Source organism: Schizosaccharomyces cryophilus, assembly GCF_000004155.1.
Source record: "Schizosaccharomyces cryophilus OY26 unplaced genomic scaffold supercont4.4, whole genome shotgun sequence".
NCBI classification, from domain to species: Eukaryota; Fungi; Ascomycota; class Schizosaccharomycetes; order Schizosaccharomycetales; family Schizosaccharomycetaceae; genus Schizosaccharomyces; species Schizosaccharomyces cryophilus.
Window position 1 is genome coordinate 1,190,554 of NW_013185627.1, and position 6,478 is coordinate 1,197,031.

The following is a 6,478-nucleotide window of genomic DNA, read 5'->3' on the forward strand; positions in this document are numbered from 1 at the left end:
CATAGAATACTTCAGAATTTCAACCAGAGGATATGCCAATCGTACAAGAATATGTTTCATGAATCAATATATGATCGGTTTATTTGACTTTTTGAAAGCAAGAGAATGTAAAAAATTTATAAATGACATTGAGACGATCGTTGTCTCACAGCAGACTATAAACGGAAACCCTAAGCAAAATATACTACTACTGTAAATGATTTGCTCATATAAAACTCCTAAGGCAGCAGTAAACATTTCATCACTCAAGTAAAAATATGCCCAAATTATTGGGATAAAGGATTGAAAAAGAAGTATGAAAAGAGATGTCTAAGTGCCATATAGAGCTCTCGAGCATCCAAATGTAATAATTTTTACACTCGTAAAATAGTGGATACAACCAATTCTAGAATATTGTACTATAGCGATTAAGGTTAAAGTTAAATTAATTTCTTATGGTACGACATTACAAATGCTTTGTTTCAAAATATAATAATCAAAAGACATCATATTCCTTATCTGTGTCATAGCATATAAGGTGGCCATAACCGCGTCACTTCGGAAAAACTGTTAATTACTTTATTCTTATAAATTTGCTCTTCCGAGTTATCTATTACGTATTTAGAAGTAACATGAACGTAAAACCAAACTAAGTAAATGAACGCTCTTGTTATGCCACTCAATTCAACTTTGTTTTGGTTTACACGTCTATAACAGAAAAAGCATACTAGACTATTGGAACATTGTTTTCTTTCCATTATCAAATTTCTTTTATATTACATTTCCCAAACTTTATCAACGATGAAGTATTGAATGATTGCAACCAAAGCGAGCGAACTTACGTTGGATGTTTCTATATAATTGCGATTGCTTCGATGTATCTATCCTTCTACTATTTATCTCATTTGGTAAATCGCTTGCGAAAACAATTGGGATGGCGATAGATTCTTATGTTGATAATTGTGGTAATTCAATGACGTTTGCCCTGCTGTTGTCATATTAAAAGTATTCATAGAAAGGTTGGGGAGAATCATATAACAGGAAATGTATTATACAACGATTGTTTTCCCTGATTTGTGAAATGGAAAACTTTGGTGAATGATTCATGAATTTTACAGAGCTCAACACACCTGTAGCATAGTCACCATAGAATCGTATAAATACGAGGCTTTTGCTGCGTATAAAAGAAAAGTACTTTCACAAAGATTTCATTCGGAAGAAGAGCAGAGCGGATCAACTTGTTGATAACAAGGCACATCTTTTCCATTCAAACATGACGTTTGCACGGAAACCATTCAACTTCCCCAAAAGAAACTAAGATATCCGTTTAGTAATAAACAGTCAGTACGTATATTGTCACGGGAAAATACTCCGTATAGTAATAAGAGTGTAAGTGGAATACAGTTATAATCGCTTTAAGTGTCAAGCTGAATACTCTAAAATAAGATACTAATTATCCGGAGTGACATATCTTTAGTAACGTCCCTGGTGATACTAATGAATATGTTATTGAACAAGTTTATTAGCTCTGCCAGCAAAATCTTCAGTTAGGAAGGTTTTGTCTGATAAGGACGGGCGTTTATAAAGTAATCTAAAACTAGGAATTAAAAACAAACAATAAGGTTTAATTAATTTTTGATGATTGTTTAATCTTTCAGTCTGTTAGTTTATTAACATTGATATACAGTAATATACTATGGTTTATATTAATATTAGGGATTACTCTGACATATACACATTCGGTTATTTCTCAGAGAATATACATTATTATTACTAATATAATAATACACCAATGTTACCCGACAATCATGCGAATATTATATAATAGCAACTGACTTAGTATTATAATCTGAACCGGTGAGGAATAAAGATATACAGAAGAGAAGGATGAAGGTTACAGTTTTCAATAAATCTAAACAATAGTAGCTTAATGTCGCATGGAGCGGAGCTCCAGAAGTAAAAAATCATCATAGGATACTTGTCGTGGTCGAATCAGACAAATTGTTGCCAACTTAATTGCCATTAGTCATTCAAATCTACTTTCGAAAATATGATGACACCGAATCACCGATTGAACCCTTAAGCTGATGATATAAAATAAAAAACGGCCCACTTCTTATTAACATCGCTAAAGAAATTATAAGTTTACTAGACCACAGTAATAGGATTTAATAATTCACATTCAAAGTTTTACAATTAGCTTTTAGTTCTAATGTAACAATGCATGCGATTGGACTGGATACCCAGGAAAAGAAACGACGCTCGGTAATAAAAAATGTTAAAATTAATTAAATCCGTTGTAAATTTATTTTATAAGCTTAGATTAAAGGACTAGAGAAAAACGCAAGCAGATCTTGGCAACATAATTATTTCTGTATCGGCTTATTTCTTCCAGATACACCCGAAGGGATGGATGGAAAGAATAATGTCATTTGGAATTTAGGATATCAAAATTCACTTACCTTTTTCTAGTTATCTTCATTTAAGTGAATCTTTTTGGTTCTTATATTATAGACGGTAACACAGAAATACTCAGCAGATGCACTTGGAGGTTTTCTATATTATATTGGACAGTTTATACATGGAACTTATGCCTTTTTTTTTTTTGTCCGTTTAGAAAAGAACATTCTTTTACCTACGTTCCAGAATAAATGAGACGACCTAAAAGTGTATATACGTATAATTTGGAATAGATAATGGGGCAACCTTTTTTTATTTTGACTTTTTTTCATTTTGTTGCTCGTGGTATAATGACTTAAATTCCTTGATGAGGTCAAGCTTTGGCATTCATTTTGGTAAATTTAATTTTTAGGAATATGATATGGATAATGAAAAATTTGATAAAGCCGCTTTTCTTCCTTATATTTTGCAAAGAAAAAAATCATACCGACTGGATAGGAACACGAGTAGTTAATAATTACTGAAATTAAAGGCTGTTCAAGTTTGTAATATAAAAAGGAGTATCTATATAGCTTATATACATCATTATTATTCAGTTTATTTTATTTGACAAAAAGCTTGCCTAAAATACGACTTCAAATTTAATGCCTTGCTGGAATTGACATATGACCGTTGTATTTTTTTGTGCATCAAAATCTATCTACCTAGCAAAAGAATGCTAGACGAGAGTTCTTATTAGATTTCATCATTTCTAATTTGCGTAAATTACCTCAGTATAAAGGCAAGTTCTACTATTATTCCTTTAAAGCACAAATGCAACTAGTAAATGAAAGTCAATATATTAAGTCTTCGTTATAAACAATCGCTACCTTTGTATTTACTAGGGCTCTTTTTTAATGTAAATATCGTAAGTTATTTTTAGCAAGGAAAATCTGAAAAGTTGTGAGGTTATTCTTCGGATTTATCCACAAATTTTAGGTAGCCTTAAGTCAGGATTATTTGGTTTAGAGCGATATGTAATTTTAGACAGCAAGTATGAGCGAAGGTAGATGATACTTCATTATTTTACTATCAAGTAAGCAGTGTGCTATTAACGGAAGCAGCAAGACTTTCAGTTTAATTCGTTTCGAGCCAAAGATTTGTAAAAATGTAAAAATGCTAACCAAAGCATTCCGTAGCCATTGAGGTACAAATTAACGCAGTACTACTATTTAGTTTAGCAGAAATGTATTAATAAGGGCAAATTTTTTCTATACGATATATTCAGAAATATCCTTTCTGTCAGCTTCACTTACTGTAGGTTTATTCATAACTAGCTTACTGCCATCGTACAATAGACTACCTAATGTTTAGCTCAGTCTTAGATAACTAAAATGTTGATACAAAATTCATCAGTTATGCTTCCGCAATATATATATCAAATGGTAAATTTTTGATTTAAAAAACACTACTTTCATCTAAATTGGAAAGTGGCTGCAACTAACATTCACAACAAATAGCTGTTATAACGGCTAAGCTTAGAAATAACAATATTTTCTGAGCGAATTAACAAAAGATTAAATGCAACTAAAGGAGGGTTTTCATAACTTTACTATCAAAAGCCTGGATAGAAACTACTAAAATTTATTATATGCAAGAAAACTTGATGTATCTGATGTAGTTTGATCTAATTTAGGCTTAATATTGGATATTAGATTGATAGAAATTGAAGTTTGAATGGGTTCCTCTTAAATACCGTAAGCTATTTACTTTCTTGTCACTTGTCCTAGCTACTTCAGTCTTGAGTTTAAACGAATATGAAAAAAGTATATTCTACTTTTGTAATACTTTGAATAAGTAATTACACATGACGAATAGCGTCTACTATATATTAAAAGGTGAAAAGCTTAATCACTTGAGTGTGCTTATAATCACTTACGTGGACTTCCAGAATACCTAGATAATATAAAAAGGGTACATTTAAACAAAGATATCTGTGTATTCTTTAATTTGCTCAGACTTAACTGATATAGTTTTTACTGGTTTTTCCATGGCAGAGATTACCAAAATAAATTTTCATTTGATTATTTTTTTTTTAGGTACACTTGATAAATCAGAATAGCATATAAAGCTATAAAATTTAGGAAACATAGTAGAAGCTTTCAACACTTTTTAGAATAAAAACCTTACCTTAAAAATTTCCGCAAACTTTAAAACAAAATTTTTGACGAGGGTAGTAAGAGCATAAGTATTCTCATCGCTTATAACGTTGACTTGTAGACATAGGCAGAAAGTTACATAACTTTTAGAAATTTAGTATCTATTATTTTAGTGCCTTGCAATACCTACAGAAATGAAAGGAATAACCTAAGGACTAAATGATAGACTAATCACAATGTTTACATTATTTGAAAGCCGAACACATCCAGGTTTATGTAATGAATTTTTTCCTTGCGATAATTATAAATTGCACATGAGCTCTTGGATACTTAGTATATATAAATAATATGTTAGAGCAATTTGTTCATTTGTTTTTTTATTTTTAAACTAATCATACCAAAACGTAAAGAAGCCAAAAAAAGTTACCGGCAACTCTTTCAATGTAAAGAACGAATTACTATGCTAGCTAACCAAGCCACCTATTATTATTTAAAGCTTTCAGTTTTTAGAAAAATAACACAACGAAAAGACATTATCGTGAAGAACCAACTGGATGAAGCAAGGCACGTTCGATTATTGAATTCCCAATAAAAAATAATTGATAAGAAGTTTAAATATTTGGTCTACAGCATAACGCTGAAAAAAGGTTTTTTTTATAACCGTTGGTAAAAGCAGAGGCCTCTAGTAAATGAATATTTCTGAGTCACTTTGCTTATAACAAATAATAACACATAAGAGTAGTTAACATGATTTTGCAACGTTAGACTAATAGTGCCAAGGAAATTCTTGACTATTATAAGATAAGGAAAGGGTTTTATTATTCGCATACATTTAGGCGAAACGAAAGTACGTGCTGCTGATTAAAAGAAATCTTTGGAACATATTTTGGTTTATTAAATTCTTGAAAGAAGCCTTCGCAACAGAAAGAAGATTACTGAAATTTTTAATCCAGCGAGCAATGAATTTATCATGTATTTGACATATGCAAATTATAAGTAGAAGTTCTAATGATCTGTAAGGCTGATAAAAGTAATTAGGATGAATAGCACTACTATGATATTATGACAAGTAAGCTCTTGTAGCTCAGTGGTAGAGCGCTTGCCTAGTAAGCAAGAGGCCCAGTGTTCGAGTCACTGCTGGAGCATTCCTTTTTTAAACATTATATCTTTCTCATGTCTTAAGTTCAGCTCGAAGAGCAGTGCTGTTTGTTCAAAGTTTTCTTGTCTCTCTAATCCACCGTATACTAATTTTATAAACATACTGGGTTTATTTTATTGCTTAACAGTAACTGAATTTTTTGATACTTACTACCTTTGGAATGTTAGATTTTTTTTATAATGATTTTAAAAAATATGAAATGATATTTACAGAAATGGTTAACATTTTCCCATAGAGCTGAGCTAGCTACCTTGTTTTTTATCAAAGTAATCTTACAGCACGAAATAGTGAAAGAACCATACAAGCTATCAGTCGATTGCTACGAAATGCGCTGTGGAGTGCATGATTTCTTTTGGAGTTATTAAGCTGTTTGTCTATGCTTCGTAAGGAATGTGAAGGAATCGGCGGGTGCATACTGTTTTCAAATAGGTAAAGAATCTACTGAAGTTGAAATCCAAAGTAAATACATAAATACATGTTCATTAGGCTTTAGCGAATGTTTGGGTCTTTTTCTAGGCTAAGATATGCACAGGAGCCAAAAATTTGTGAAAACTCATACAACTTGAAGGTTGCTATATTGGTATTTCTGGAAGATAAACTCTTTCGCTGATCAGCTCCAATTACTGATTTTTTTGTTACGATGAAGTCTTCGTTTGGGTAGGCGGCATCATAAAGTTCAATCAGGTTTCATTCACTGATTGAAACTGCCATTGTATATCTGTACTGCCAAAGCTAAAATAGAAGAATCATCAAGTAAATGTCTTTATCTCAAAGGAAAAAGAGCTCTTTCTTATAAATTATT

General features: G+C 31.4%; 1 non-coding gene across 1 annotated transcript; it reads left to right on the forward strand.

Moving 5' to 3' along the window:
* Nucleotides 1-5,590: 5,590 nt before the first annotated feature.
* On the forward strand, nt 5,591-5,662 carry SPOG_16291. The gene has a single exon. It is a non-coding gene; the product is annotated as a tRNA-Thr (tRNA).
* The last annotated feature ends 816 nt before the right edge of the window (nt 5,663-6,478 follow it).